The sequence below is a fragment of the Gasterosteus aculeatus genome, chromosome 8, assembly GCF_964276395.1.
Source record: "Gasterosteus aculeatus chromosome 8, fGasAcu3.hap1.1, whole genome shotgun sequence".
NCBI lineage: Eukaryota > Metazoa > Chordata > Actinopteri > Perciformes > Gasterosteidae > Gasterosteus > Gasterosteus aculeatus.
Genome location: NC_135695.1, coordinates 10,856,236 through 10,872,597, shown reverse-complemented (window position 1 = coordinate 10,872,597; position 16,362 = coordinate 10,856,236). Strand labels below are relative to the sequence as shown.

Sequence of the window (16,362 nt, the reverse complement as noted above, 5' to 3'; positions counted from 1 at the left end):
AAAAAATGGTCAGCAAATACAATTCTGTAGTAACTCAGCGGAGGTAAGTCAGTATCTCATGACGGAACTCGTTATCATTAACAAACCAGCTGTTTTACATCCGTAAGAATATTCAAATATTCACATTTTGAATTTCTGTAAACCTTATGGAAATAGATTTATTCGTCAATCACAGCGACAAGACCTTGTTTTTCAACTCTTGAGAAAAGCATTTTTCTTCACAGTAAACTGATCAGACACTTCTCTGCGTGTGTTTTTTTTTGTCTCCTGTCAGGTTCATAATCACCTTTTTGAATGTATCCTTAAAAGTATATTGTAGTCCGAGAGATCCTCCCACCTTATTTGAGTGGCTCCACTGCGAACGCCTCATGGGTTTCACTGTTACACAGAGTCTCTACTGCATACAGGCCGGCCACAGCTTGGCAGCGAGTTGTATTATTTCAGATACGCTCCTGTGAAACGAGTAACCTTGTGGATCTGCTCGCAGTCAAAACCTGTCCAACAATTCCGGGTCCGACGGGAGCACAGTGTAGGCGTTAGAACGCAGCGGTGAGCAACAAAAATAAATAAATAAATGAATAAAATCAACAACCGCAGCGCTGCAACCATCCACGGGCCGAGCTCTTAACTCTGACGCTGAAAAGGCCACTTCAGCATGAAGCAATTAGTGTGAAGTGGCACCAGAGACGAGACTGTACGATGCTCACAGTCACAATGTTTTACCCAACTCTGAATTCACCATCTGTATGAAATAAAGACACTCCTTATTTTGTCCTTTCCACTTCTTTGTCTTATTATTTTACCGTTCAATTCCATTTAAAACATTTTAAATACAGTAATCACATGCAAGTATCTTTTTCAGTTTAATGGATGGTAACGGGACCTTAAACGGGACCCTGTGTGGATAAAATGACAATGGAAGTGAATCTTTCACTGATTTTGGAGGATCTGGTTGCCGTGTATTGTCAGATAATGTTGTCGAAACTCTCTGCTTTTTCCAGTTTCATTTAATGTCGGCCATATTCTCCCGCTTCTATTCAAAGAATTAAAAAAACAAATGATACAATATATATAATAGAAAACATATCCAATCCCATTTATTTTTTATTTTTATTTCTCTCCGGCACCGATGCGGCTCAGTTATGAACACAGTGAGCAGGAATGTGCCGGATCAGTGAAGGCCATGCGAGGAAGCCCACGCAGAGGGTCAAGCTCACCCGCCCTCACATGTAGAGCAGAGCAACACAATGCAGGTTTCTAGAAAGGGGGAGGGGGGGGACTTTGTATTCACTACCATCTGACATAAAAAGGTACCAGACGAAAGGACATCTTAATTTCCCGAGTGCGTGAAATAAGGAGCTTAGAAGACGAGAAACAAAAACGGAACATGGGGGAATCAAGTAAAGCAGCGTGCAAGAAATAAAAACAAATAATTTTCTTCCTGCTTCTGAAAGGGAGTCCTAGCAGTACTAAACGGGTCGCACACAGTGACTTAGCAGAGCACTTTGTGGATGTCCGACCTCGGTTGAATTATGTCATTATGTCAGGGGTCACACTCTCTCCCTTTCTCTCTCTGTGGTGGCGTTTCATTACTCGTCCACATGCCATTCTGTACTTAGATCGGGCTGAACGTTTGTTACGCGCGGCTCTGGCTGATGACAAGACGCTCAAAGACTATTTTTAGGAGTCCAAAACGGTCCAGCCTCGCTTCTCAGCCAAACAATTTACCAGTTGAGCGCCGCACGTTTTTATGATTTCTTACATATTTAAAAAAAGACACCCGTCTCCCCATTGCGAGTCTTTATGCCCGACAGGGATTACATGGAAATGGTGGAGATGGTGCTGTTGTGCAGCTGCAGCACCCGTGTGCAGATGTGACGAAAAAAAATGGAAATACGAGACTGAACGCTTGGTCACCAGTGGAAGCCGATCCGTTACAAACCATAGGCTTTGATTTCCAGTGTGGATCTTGTGTCCACATAAGGAATAAGTGAGTACTCGACTGGGTTCAATGCTACGCCAAAAGTGACCCCCCCCCCCCCCCCCCCCAAACCTGTTGTTATTTAATATCAAGCCACTGCTGCAGCTGACTAACGCTCACACTAAATGCACTTTGTAGATATGATACAGAAAGCATTCCCCTTCTTTTCCCTCTTACTCTAATCTCTTTTTTTTGGACTGTGCACTAATAATCACGTGCAACCATGAAGGCTTCTCTTCGCACCTCATTCAAACATTGAAGTCTCTGCCAAACTATTGACTGTATTTTCATTGAAATCCAGCTTTCTGTTTGAAGAAAAATAAAAGACACAGCTACTCGAACATACGATTGTGGACACGCGGACATGTCCAAGCCCAAACGCTACACAACCAGCACACACCTAAAGATGAGCACCTCTCCCCTTTAAATGTCACAGGTGAGTGTAGATTACACTTTCAGTGAACTCTCAACTGTCCTTTCAGAACCAGCTCTACTCTGAATTTCCTATAAATAAAGAGCAAACCAAATACAAATAGCCTTTGGATTCTTCAGTCCGTCAGCCTGTTTGCCAGTTTAGATATTTTTAATTCCTCTGTGGCACTTTGTAAGTCTCTCTAACGGACTCGTGTGCAGTGGAAAGTGTACAAGGTGATGCAAACTGAAGGTGAGAGGAAAGAGTGACAGAGGAACATGTGTTTACACCTGTTGACGTTTAGGGGACAAACACAAACTGCATGGCCTCCTTACCAGCAGTGACTGTGTCCTTGACCCACTGATGCACTGAAATGTGCCACAGAGGGGGACGCGAACAGAATGCCTCACACATCACCACAACTATTGGTGTCGCAAGAGCACAATTTTCATGACTCACATTTGGTAATACAAGCACTGCATTAATGCCAATGCTTTTAGTAGTACTGTACTTTTATAAGCAGAGTAAGCTGCTGCCGTCTGGGAGGGAAACACAGTTTAAGAATGTGCTACTTATTCATTGCAAAAATATTTTTTCCCTACTTGGTCCACGCCAGGCTTTGTGTGTGTGACACAGGTGGCTCAAACCATGCAGAGCACTGAATGCCTCCCAGGAGAGCTGAAAATGTATGCATCTTTGCATATTGACAAGAGATGAACAAACATACAGACAAGTGCAGAGATCTCTTTTTCTGTTGGTCCGGTCTCTCTCAGGCACATCCCAAGAGGTGTCACACCTTAAGCCTAACAACCTCGGTCTGCTCTGGTGGGATCCCTTGTTTTGTTTTTTTATTGATCTTCGGTTCACTTCCTTCATCTTTCTCAACCTTCGCCCTGTCCTTGGGCTTCCCATCAATCTCATTTCTCTTTTCCCTCAGAATTTTTTACGCAACTACAAATGATTTGAAATTAAGTTAGAAATGTTTGGTTGGTGTAGCCTTTCAGCTCAATTCAATTTATATAAGAAAAGAAAGTTTAGGAATTACATCAATTTTTTAACAGTCATCCACAATTTTAGAGGCTCATAAATAATCGAAAAATTGTTTGGCAGACAGTTTCATGGTCCGGTGAATTTAGGCAGCTACAGTGTACGTCTGGCACAAGCATCCGAGCAGTTTTTCACATTTCTGAAAAAAAAAAAATAGTTTAAGCTCGGCGCTGATACGCGGGTGGAGCTGCGGTGCGAGAAGCTCACAAGTCGTCATCATGTGTGATTGACTCGACCATACAAAAACACGTCTTTCTCTTTATGACTTAACGCTTAAATAAACACGATACTGTATGTGGCAGATATCACATTTGCATTTGGTGTGGGAGGTTGGGAGGTGTCCATCGGGCCGTTTAATCACAGAGCAGCAGGTGAGGGGACAGAACCGGTGGGCTGAGGGAAGCAGGTGGCTCGCCCCAAAGGCAGGACTCATTTTGCCGTCACCCTGTGTGACCCCCACCTCCCTCCGCCCACAGCAACACGTCTACGTGGGGCTGAGGGCCCCGAAGCCACGGGCCTCACTGGGAAGGCAGTCAGTCTTCACACATCAACAGAGACATGCAGACAACGGACATGTCAAAACACAATTTTTACAATATTTGGCATTTTTGATTGCAGTAACCAACTTGTTAGGCGTGCAACATGATACAAAGTCAAATGAATTAAATTAAAGTGCAACCACAATAGGACTGTAGACAACCAAATATATTGTTATTTCTACAGCCAATCGACCAGAAGGTGTGAAGTATTTGAGGGCGAGAATTTTCCCTCCGTATGAGATGAAGTGTTAAATATTATCGTCCACATAAAATAACCTATAAGCTGTTGAAGAAACATTTTTCATTGGCATTATCATCCATTTTGGGCATGTTGAAGTACTTTTGCATCAATCTCTGCCAATCTGCAACCGCAGGGATGTGTGGAGACTGGCAGAGAAGCTCGGAGACAAAAAAGATAAATGGCCTGTTTGTTGTTATTCATACGCGTTGTAACATGTTGCATTTTGACAGGTGGACTTTATTAATAAATGCAAGTAAAGTTCTCTTTTTGTATTGTGCTTACTATAGGGACATTTGTATTCTTTTTTTTAACCTGACAGAATGGCAGATCCCATTGCTCCCCATTGGTAGAATATAAATATGAAATTGATTTATAAAAATAACCCTTTGACGTGTGGGAGGATGGATGGGTTCATGCTGATAACTGGCTCTGCCACCGGCATCTCACTGGATGAAACTGAAATCCATCAGACTGAGCAATGAGCCCTTTCTGCTCCCTAATCATTGCTTGCTATAGTTGCTGTATGCTTTTACGTTCATGGGTAAGAAGTGGGACTCGGAAAGGCCTCCTCTTGTATTCTGTTTGACCTCTTTTATCAACGGATCCAATGACAGGAGTTTACGTTCATATATAGTCCAACATCAATTACAATAAGCGTCTTCTGTGTAATCATCAGGTTCCCCGTGTGTATCAAACCATAATCATCTGTTTTTCTGCTGCTGCATCAACGGATCCTGAGCTCCAGTCAAAAGGAAGCCAGCAGGATCCGGAACAGCTACTACATCGCACTGACCTCGCTGTCACATGTCAGCAGCCATGATTACTCTTTAGTAGTCTACATGAAAGTGTATCTCTGGTTCAACAAAGACTTTTTCTGCACCATTATGTACCGTGTATGAAAATAAGCCTCCGGATCTAAATCTCCAGATCTGGAGTTTATCCACATCACGTCTCCTCCTCTCTGCCATCGCATAGGAGCCACAGGAGGTCACGAGTACAGCTCATCATCGAACCCAAAAGAAGGGCTGCATCAGCCTACTGGTCTGTCCGGGTTGCAGTAATGAGTCAAACAAGTGTGTCTTGAATGCCTGCAGCATAATTGGGGCACCAACATCTGGGAAATTTGAGGTAATGCCAGTGAACGGTGACACACACACACACACACACACACACACACACACACACACACACACACACACACACACACACACACACACACACACACACACACAGTATGTAAAGGGAGAGGAGGAAGTGGGTGGATAGAAACAGCTCTGGCACACGCTGCTTTGTGACATTTACATGTATCCGTGTTTACCTGTGCACATGCAAACACCCCTGTACACGCACACACACAAACACACAGCTGTTCTAAGTACATACAAACATCCACATGTTGCAGAACTTGTGTGTGTTTCTGAGATAATAATTCAGACTCATCAGAAGTCCTTGGAAGCGAACACAACAAATGCAATATTATTTTACCCTGCAAAGCATCTGCAAATATGCTTTCACACAACGTCCTATAGGGTTTGTTTAAACATCACTCTCTTTTTTTATTAATTCCAAGTTGAGTCGGAGATGAAGGCGAGAATTTTGCCTTCACCCCAGCTGTGCACCAAGACCTTGGGCCGGCTTCCCCAACTTGGAAAATGTACATTATTTAGTCACTTGAAAGTGTTGGAGCCTTTCACCACACTCAACTCTTCTGTCTTCCCGTCTCATTGCACGATTTTCTCCGTTCTCTCTGGGACGAGGGGGGTCAGAGGGGCCGTATATTAAACACAGTGAGCCATCGTCTCTTGACACACACACACACACACACACATAAGTCCAATCTACGACACGGCGTTCGCTAATGGGGCAGCGGGTATGAGAGGAATGGGAGAGGGAGCCGGATGGGCGAGTCCATCAGACAAGTTATACGAGACAGTGAAGAGGACTTGAATCTATAACCTTATGGGAGACACTGTAAGGTAACACAACACTGCCAAACCTTACATTTAAGAAGCTGGATTGTTGTGAGGGTTTCCTATCAATGTCATTTTTAATCTTCCTGGCCATCAAATAATCATTGAATTATAGATACATAAGCTGAGGCTACAGGACCTGGGTCGTCACTCAGCAGCTCTGGAGCCTTTCCAGCAGATACCACAGCGGCAATTGGCACATTCACTGCAAGATCAACAACAACATTTGATGGTAACAGTATTTTAAAAGGTTTGTCAAATCACTCCTCAGCCACATGGCTGAAACGCCTGCACAGATACACTGTTGAAGCTTACGTATTGTGACTGCCAGTCGATGGGCAGGATCCTTTGGATGGATACCTTCATGCTCGTGTTGAGCGGAGCTTCACCCGACTGCTCCGCTCAAGCTCACAAAACACATCACACTGCTTCTGACCCGCCAATAAGGAGGGAGATTCAGAGCAGGACAGAGAGAGAGAATAGTGTCCGTCCCTTCTATTCTTCTGCAGAGGGACCGTTGATTCTCCTTAAAAAAAAATACAACCGTCAAATCTACTCATGACAAACGCTTTTTCAAATGTTGCAACAGTTGCACTGCACACTTCTTCAATTAAGGGTTGGAATAGCTGCGAGCAGGCCGTGGACCGACTGCCGGGACACTACCGACCACAGCAGCGCCTGGAAGCCCGCCTGAGCTTAATTGTCGAGGAGCCCGGGCTACTGAAAGCTATTTTATTGAGTTTCTTCTCGAGGTTGACAGGGGTAATAAAGATACTGATAAGGACTGAGAGCATCCTTGTTGTTGTACACTGTAGGGTCATTTATGGATATGTCTTTTCCGCACAAACGGGATTTGTTGATTGTCAGGTGAAAGAAAGCTAGGATAAATCAAACTTTCCACCACGTAATATTCACGTTCTCTATGGAAAAAATATATATTATCAAGACAATTAAAACCCCAAAAGGCTCCCTGAGGGCCACATTCATACCAAACCAGGCGTTGCTGCCAAAACACCAGTCCTCCCATTCTTTCAAGTGGGTTGTTAATTTAGCTGTGGCGTCGGGGACTAAAAGAATTCTGCATTCTACGTCAGTTTCAGTACTTTTGGAGAAACGGAAGTCGTGCAGTGGCCCTTTTGTGTGGACCCAAAGACGCCCACGGGACGAAGGGGCGGCGTGCAGACGACGCTTTTAGTCACTCAATCCGAGCACCCGAGGCCGGGATCCTGGTTAGTTGTTGGAATGCATTAACGATGCATTCCAAGTATTGTTCTTCGAATCTTTATTTCCGACTTATTAGTTGGAATGCTTTAAGCATTCCAAGTATTGTTCTTCTAATCTTTATTTAGTTGGAATGCTTTAAGCATTCCAAGTATTGTTCTTCTAATCTTTATTTCAACTTATTCTTATTCTATTTCTTCCGTGCCACCTTTCAACTGCTTCCCATTTTCAGCTATTTAAACCGTTCAAATATTAAAATATTCAGCTCCTTTCTGGCTTGAGGGCTATGTATGTTCAGCTTTCTACCTCTTAAGCTTGAATTTATATAAATCAGTAATCATGAATATTTCGTCTAATGGTTTTCCTATGGAGATCGTGTTTAAATCCTCTTCAACTTCTTCAACTTTCAGATTTTTCAGCTTCGCAAATCTTTCAGCTACAGACACCATTTCAACTCTCAAATGTTCACACAAGTCTCAACTATTTTATGAAAAAAACTGCTTCTTCATATCTATTGTACTTTTTTTATAATCACTGATTATGTTTCACTAGTTCTTCGCTCCGTTTCTGACTTTTACATGAGTGTGTATTGCGTCTGCTAGAGGCGGGACCTCGCAGGCTAGAGTGTGGGGCATCGCAGAAATCTGGTTAAAAAAATATGGAACTTCTGTCCTTGCAGCCAAAGTATACACTCTAGAGGCTTCATTTCTTCAGATTAATGAGGGTATGGTTGTGCTGATTGGATTAATGTGTTCATGGAATCCCAGAGTTTTTTAGTTTTGGCGCAAGGAGTGTTTGAGTGACACAACCTCTGCCAAAAGCCCCATAGGCTCCAATACAAATCTGCCGACATATTTCTCACAAAAATCCACAAGGTACACGTTTTGTAAACGGCCATAGGAGCCGTATTTATTACCGGACAGACATAAAAACACATCCACGCGTTCGGTAGAGTCTTGGGTCTCATACAAACGCCGTATTTTTTAGATAGCTGTTATAGTTTTTCGCTGGTTCCCATTTGTCTGAGGTGTGGATTCTGTGTAACTTGCTGCCATGTCTCCCCTTTTGCAGCCGCACAGGTGCGGCGTTGTCGTGGTTACGAGCACTCACACGCCGCAGGATCTGTCTGTGACTCACAGCTGCTCCTTGTGACGTGATTAGTGGAGTCACATGACGCAGCTATGCTTTCTGTCAACAGACCAATATGATAAAGACACTGGCCCCCCCTCCCCCCTCCACCCTGACCTCTCACTGTTTATCACTCAGTCAGTCAGTATGTCTGTCTATCTCTCCTCTCTCTCTCTCTCCCTCTATCTCTTCCTCACCACCCCTCCCTTCCTCACCCTCTCACCCTCCCTCCCTCTATCTACACCCCCCCACCCCACCCAATCCAATAATTTCAAAACAAAAGCCCCATGGAGGGAATTTTTACTGTAATGTTTGTGATGAGGCCTATTAATTAAAAACTTCTTAGTTTGAATAACAAACATTCTGTCTCCCAACCCCCCCTCACCCAATTCCATCATTACAAACTAAAAGCCTCAATGATTATCTGTACCTTAACCATGAAGCGGTTTTGTTGAAATACGCATTGCTCTTTCAAATACTACTATAACCACTACGAATATTACCAGTACTTCTAGTAGAACTACAACTGATACTTCTACTACCATACTACTAGTATTTCTACTGCTATTAATACAACTACTACTAATGTTATTAAAAATACTACTATGGCTAATAGTATCAGTATTCCAGCTGTTTCTACTGCTATTGATACTAAACCGACTTCTACTGCTAGTACTAATACCCAAATTACAACTAACATTACTACAAACAATTTTAAACCTCTTTTTATTCATCTCAGCTTTTGTTATTTCTGTACTTTTTAAAATTCATTTAAGCTCCTGCAACTTCTGTTTTGCAATATTTCACATTTATTTCAGCTGTTTTCATTTCTGCTTTTTCAGCAAATCTATTGAAATTCCTTTCAGCTTCTCCCATTTCTGTATTTTCAACTATTTCAAATTAATTTCAGCTTTTCTAATATCTTTTATTTCAGCAAATGTATTCAAATTCCCTTCAACTTTCTGTATTTTCAGCTATTTTCAAATATTCAGCAAATGTACTCAAATTCCCTTCAACTTTCTGTATTTTCAGCTATTTTTAAATATTCAGCAAATGTATTCAAATTCCCTTCAACTTTCTGTATTTTCAGCTATTTTTAAATATTCAGTGCAGCTTTCAGCTTTTTGCATTCCAACGCATTTTCAGCAGGAAATGCTTTTTCTAGTTCAACTTATTCTTATTCTATTTCTTCCGTGCCACCTTTCAACTGCTTCCCATTTTCAGCTATTTAAACCGTTCAAATATTAAAATATTCAGCTCCTTTCTGGCTTGAGGGCTATGTATGTTCAGCTTTCTACCTCTTAAGCTTGAATTTATATAAATCAGTAATCATGAATATTTCGTCTAATGGTTTTCCTATGGAGATCGTGTTTAAATCCTCTTCAACTTCTTCAACTTTCAGATTTTTCAGCTTCGCAAATCTTTCAGCTACAGACACCATTTCAACTCTCAAATGTTCACACAAGTCTCAACTATTTTATGAAAAAAACTGCTTCTTCATATCTATTGTACTTTTTTTATAATCACTGATTATGTTTCACTAGTTCTTCGCTCCGTTTCTGACTTTTACATGAGTGTGTATTGCGTCTGCTAGAGGCGGGACCTCGCAGGCTAGAGTGTGGGGCATCGCAGGAATCTGGTTAAAAAAATATGGAACTTCTGTCCTTGCAGCCAAAGTATACACTCTAGAGGCTTCATTTCTTCAGATTAATGAGGGTATGGTTGTGCTGATTGGATTAATGTGTTCATGGAATCCCAGAGTTTTTTAGTTTTGGCGCAAGGAGTGTTTGAGTGACACAACCTCTGCCAAAAGCCCCATAGGCTCCAATACAAATCTGCCGACATATTTCTCACAAAAATCCACAAGGTACACGTTTTGTAAACGGCCATAGGAGCCGTATTTATTACCGGACAGACATAAAAACACATCCACGCGTTCGGTAGAGTCTTGGGTCTCATACAAACGCCGTATTTTTTAGATAGCTGTTATAGTTTTTCGCTGGTTCCCATTTGTCTGAGGTGTGGATTCTGTGTAACTTGCTGCCATGTCTCCCCTTTTGCAGCCGCACAGGTGCGGCGTTGTCGTGGTTACGAGCACTCACACGCCGCAGGATCTGTCTGTGACTCACAGCTGCTCCTTGTGACGTGATTAGTGGAGTCACATGACGCAGCTATGCTTTCTGTCAACAGACCAATATGATAAAGACACTGGCCCCCCCTCCCCCCTCCACCCTGACCTCTCACTGTTTATCACTCAGTCAGTCAGTATGTCTGTCTATCTCTCCTCTCTCTCTCTCTCCCTCTATCTCTTCCTCACCACCCCTCCCTTCCTCACCCTCTCACCCTCCCTCCCTCTATCTACACCCCCCCACCCCACCCAATCCAATAATTTCAAAACAAAAGCCCCATGGAGGGAATTTTTACTGTAATGTTTGTGATGAGGCCTATTAATTAAAAACTTCTTAGTTTGAATAACAAACATTCTGTCTCCCAACCCCCCCTCACCCAATTCCATCATTACAAACTAAAAGCCTCAATGATTATCTGTACCTTAACCATGAAGCGGTTTTGTTGAAATACGCATTGCTCTTTCAAATACTACTATAACCACTACGAATATTACCAGTACTTCTAGTAGAACTACAACTGATACTTCTACTACCATACTACTAGTATTTCTACTGCTATTAATACAACTACTACTAATGTTATTAAAAATACTACTATGGCTAATAGTATCAGTATTCCAGCTGTTTCTACTGCTATTGATACTAAACCGACTTCTACTGCTAGTACTAATACCCAAATTACAACTAACATTACTACAAACAATTTTAAACCTCTTTTTATTCATCTCAGCTTTTGTTATTTCTGTACTTTTTAAAATTCATTTAAGCTCCTGCAACTTCTGTTTTGCAATATTTCACATTTATTTCAGCTGTTTTCATTTCTGCTTTTTCAGCAAATCTATTGAAATTCCTTTCAGCTTCTCCCATTTCTGTATTTTCAACTATTTCAAATTAATTTCAGCTTTTCTAATATCTTTTATTTCAGCAAATGTATTCAAATTCCCTTCAACTTTCTGTATTTTCAGCTATTTTCAAATATTCAGCAAATGTACTCAAATTCCCTTCAACTTTCTGTATTTTCAGCTATTTTTAAATATTCAGCAAATGTATTCAAATTCCCTTCAACTTTCTGTATTTTCAGCTATTTTTAAATATTCAGTGCAGCTTTCAGCTTTTTGCATTCCAACGCATTTTCAGCAGGAAATGCTTTTTCTAGTTATTGTTGGAATGCATTAACGATGCATTCCAAGTATTGTTCTTCGAATCTTTATTAGTTGGAATGCTTTAAGCATTCCAAGTATTGTTCTTCTAATCTTTATTAGTTGGAATGCTTTAAGCATTCCAAGTATTGTTCTTCTAATCTTTATTTCAACTTATTCTTATTCTATTTCTTCCGTGCCACCTTTCAACTGCTTCCCATTTTCAGCTATTTAAACCGTTCAAATTTTAAAATATTCAGCTTATTTCTGGCTTGAGGGCTATGTATGTTCAGCTTTCTACCTCTTAAGCTTGAATTTATATAAATCAGTAATCATGAATATTTCGTCTAATGGTTTTCCTATGGAGATCGTGTTTAAATCCTCTTCAACTTCTTCAACTTTCAGATTTTTCAGCTTCGCAAATCTTTCAGCTACAGACACCATTTCAACTCTCAAATGTTCACACAAGTCTCAACTATTTTATGAAAAAAACTGCTTCTTCATATCTATTGTACTTTTTTTATAATGAATGATTATGTTTCACTAGTTCTTCGCTCCGTTTCTGACTTTTACATGAGTGTGTATTGCGTCTGCTAGAGGCGGGACCTCGCAGGCTAGAGTGTGGGGCATCGCAGGAATCTGGTTAAAAAAATATGGAACTTCTGTCCTTGCAGCCAAAGTATACACCCTAGAGGCTTCATTTCTTCAGATTAATGAGGGTATGGTTGTGCTGATTGGATTAATGTGTTCATGGAATCCCAGAGTTTTTTAGTTTTGGCGCAAGGTGTGTTTGAGTGACACAACCTCTGCCAAAAGCCCCATAGGCTCCAATACAAATCTGCCGACATATTTCTCACAAAAATCCACAAGGTACACGTTCTGTCAACGGCCATAGGAGCCGTATTTATTACCGGACAGACATAAAACGCACATCCACGCGTTCGGTAGAGTCTTGGGTCTCATACAAACGCCGTATTTTTTAGATAGCTGTTATAGTTTTGCGCTGGTTCCCATTTGTGTGAGGTGTGGATTCTGTGTAACTTGCTGCCATGTCTCTGTCTTTTGCAGCAGATCGTTAATGATCACAGGTGCGCCGTTGTCGTGGTTACGAGCACTCACACGGCTGCAAGATCTGTCTGTGGCTCACAGCTGCTTATATGACCTGATTAGTGGAGTCACATGACGCAGCTATGCTTTCTGTCAACAGACCAATATGATAAAGACACTCGCCCCCCCTCCCCCCTCCACCCTGACCTCTTCTCACTGTTTATCACTCAGTCAGTCAGTATGTCTGTCTATTTCTCCTCTCTCTCTCTCTCTCTCCCTCTATCTCTTCCTCACCACCCCTCCCTTCCTCACCCTCTCACCCTCCCTCCCTCTATCTACACCCCCCCACCCCACCCAATCCAATAATTTCAAAATAAAAGCCCCATGGAGGGAATTTTTACTGTAATGTTTGTGATGAGGCCTATTAATTAAAAACTTCTTAGTTTGAATAACAAACATTCTGTTTCCCAACCCCCCTCACCCAATTCCATCATTACAAACTAAAAGCTTCAATGATTATCTGTACCTTAACCATGAAGCGGTTTCGTTGAAATACGCATTGCTCTTTCAAATACTACTATAACCACTACGAATATTACTAGTACTTCTAGTAGAACTACAACTGATACTTCTACTACCATACTACTAGTATTTCTACTGCTATTAATACAACTACTACTAATGTTATTAAAAATACTACTATGGCTAATAGTATCAGTATTCCAGCTGTTTCTACTGCTATTGATACTAAACCGACTTCTACTGCTAGTACTAATACCCAAATTACAACTAACATTACTACAAACAATTTTAAACCTCTTTTTATTCATCTCAGCTTTTGTTATTTCTGTACTTTTTAAAATTCATTTAAGCTCCTGCAACTTCTGTTTTGCAATATTTCACATTTATTTCAGCTGTTTTCATTTCTGCTTTTTCAGCAAATCTATTGAAATTCCTTTCAGCTTCTCCCATTTCTGTATTTTCAGCTATTTCAAATTAATTTCAGCTTTTCTAATATCTTTTATTTCAGCAAATGTATTCAAATTCCCTTCGAGTTTCTGTATTTTCAGCTATTTTTAAATATTCAGCAAATGTACTCAAATTCCCTTCAACTTTCTGTATTTTCAGCTATTTTTAAATATTCAGCAAATGTATTCAACTTCCCTTCAACTTTCTGTATTTTCAGCTATTTTTAAATATTCAGTGCAGCTTTCAGCTTTTTGCATTCCAACGCATTTTCAGCAGGAAATGCCTTTTCTAGTTGTTGGAATGCATTAACGATGCATTCCAAGTATTGTTCTTCGAATCTTTATTTCAACTTCTTCTATTTCTTCCGCGGCACCTTTCAACTCCTTCACACTTTCAGCTATTAAAACCGTTCAAATATTAAAATGTTCAGCTCCTTTCTGGCTTGAGGGCTATGACTTTTCAGCTTTCTACCTCTTATGCTTGAATTTATATAAATCAATAATCATTAATATTTTAACATGGTTTTCAAATGGAGTTTGTATTCAAATCCTCCTAAACTTCTTCAACTCTCAGATTTTTCAGCTTCGCAAATCTTTCAGCTACAGACACCATTTAAACTTTCAAATGTTGACACAAGTCTTAACTATTTTATGAAAAAAACTGCTTCTTGATATCTATTGTACTTTTTTCATAATCACTGATTATGTTTCACTAGTTCTTCGCTCCGTTTCTGACTTTTACATGAGTGTGTATTGCGTCTGCTAGAGTGGAGAGCTCGCGGGCTAGAGTGTGGGGCATCGCAGGAATCTGGTTAAAAAAAGATGGAACTTCTGTCCTTGCAGCCAAAGTATACACTCTAGAGGCTTAATTTCTTCAGATTAATGAGGGTATGGTTGTGCTGATTGGATTAATGCGTTCATGGAATCCCAGAGTTTTTTAGTTTTGGCGCAAGGAGTGTTTGAGTGACACAACCTCTGCCAAAAGCCCCATAGGCTCCAATACAAATCTGCCGACATATTTCTCACAAAAATCCACAAGGTACACGTTTTGTAAACGGCCATAGGAGCCGTATTTATTACCGGACAGACATAAAAACACATCCACGCGTTCGGTAGAGTCTTGGGTCTCATACAAACGCCGTATTTTTTAGATAGCTGTTATAGTTTTGCGCTGGTTCTCATTTGTTTGAGGTGTGGATTCTGTGTAACTTGCTGTTCTGTGTCTGCCCTCTTGCAGCCGCACAGGTGCGGCGTTGTCGTGGTTACGAGCACTCACATGCTGCAGGATCTGTCTGTGGCTCACAGCTGCTCCTTGTGACCTGATTAGTGGAGTCACATGACGCAGCTATGCTTTCTGTCAACAGACCAATATGATAAAGACACTCGCCCCCCCTCCCCCCTCCACCCTGACCTCTGCTCACTGTTAATCACTCAGTCAGTATGTCTGTCTATTTCTCCTCCTCTCTCTCTCCCTCTATCTCTTCCTCACCACCCCTCCCTTCCTCACCCTCTCACCCTCCCTCCCTCTATCTACACCCCCCCACCCCACCCAATCCAATAATTTCAAAATAAAAGCCCCATGGAGGGAATTTTTACTGTAATGTTTGTGATGAGGCCTATTAATTAAAAACTTCTTAGTTTGAATAACAAACATTCTGTCTCCCAACCCCCCCTCACCCAATTCCATCATTACAAACTAAAAGCCTCAATGATTATCTGTACCTTAACCATGAAGTGGTTTCGTTGAAATACGCATTGCTCTTTCAAATACTACTATAACCACTACGAATATTACTAGTACTTCTAGTAGAACTACAACTGATACTTCTACTACCATACTACTAGTATTTCTACTGCTATTAATACAACTACTACTAATGTTATTAAAAATACTACTATGGCTAATAGTATCAGTATTCCAGCTGTTTCTACTGCTATTGATACTAAACCGACTTCTACTGCTAGTACTAATACCCAAATTACAACTAACATTACTACAAACAATTTTAAACCTCTTTTTATTCATCTCAGCTTTTGTTATTTCTGTACTTTTTAAAATTCATTTAAGCTCCTGCAACTTCTGTTTTGCAATATTTCACATTTATTTCAGCTGTTTTCATTTCTGCTTTTTCAGCAAATCTATTGAAATTCCTTTCAGCTTCTCCCATTTCTGTATTTTCAACTATTTCAAATTAATTTCAGCTTTTCTAATATCTTTTATTTCAGCAAATGTATTCAAATTCCCTTCAACTTTCTGTATTTTCAGCTATTTTTAAATATTCAGCAAATGTATTCAAATTCCCTTCAACTTTCTGTATTTTCAGCTATTTTTAAATATTCAGTGCAGCTTTCAGCTTTTTGCATTCCAACGCATTTTCAGCAGGAAATGCTTTTTCTAGTTATTGTTGGAATGCATTAACGATGCATTCCAAGTATTGTTCTTCGAATCTTTATTCTTCAGCTTCTTCTTCTATTTCTTCCGCGGCACCTTTCAACTCCTTCACACTTTCAGCTATTAAAACCGTTCAAATATTAAAATG

The 16,362-nt window shown here is 40.7% G+C and overlaps 1 protein-coding gene across 1 annotated transcript in view; it reads right to left on the bottom strand.

Annotated features, from left to right (window-relative positions):
• Window positions 1-16,362, bottom strand: part of raver2 (ribonucleoprotein, PTB-binding 2) — a 90,926-nt gene that overhangs the window by 33,905 nt on the left and 40,659 nt on the right. The gene's annotated exons all lie outside the window — the stretch shown is intronic.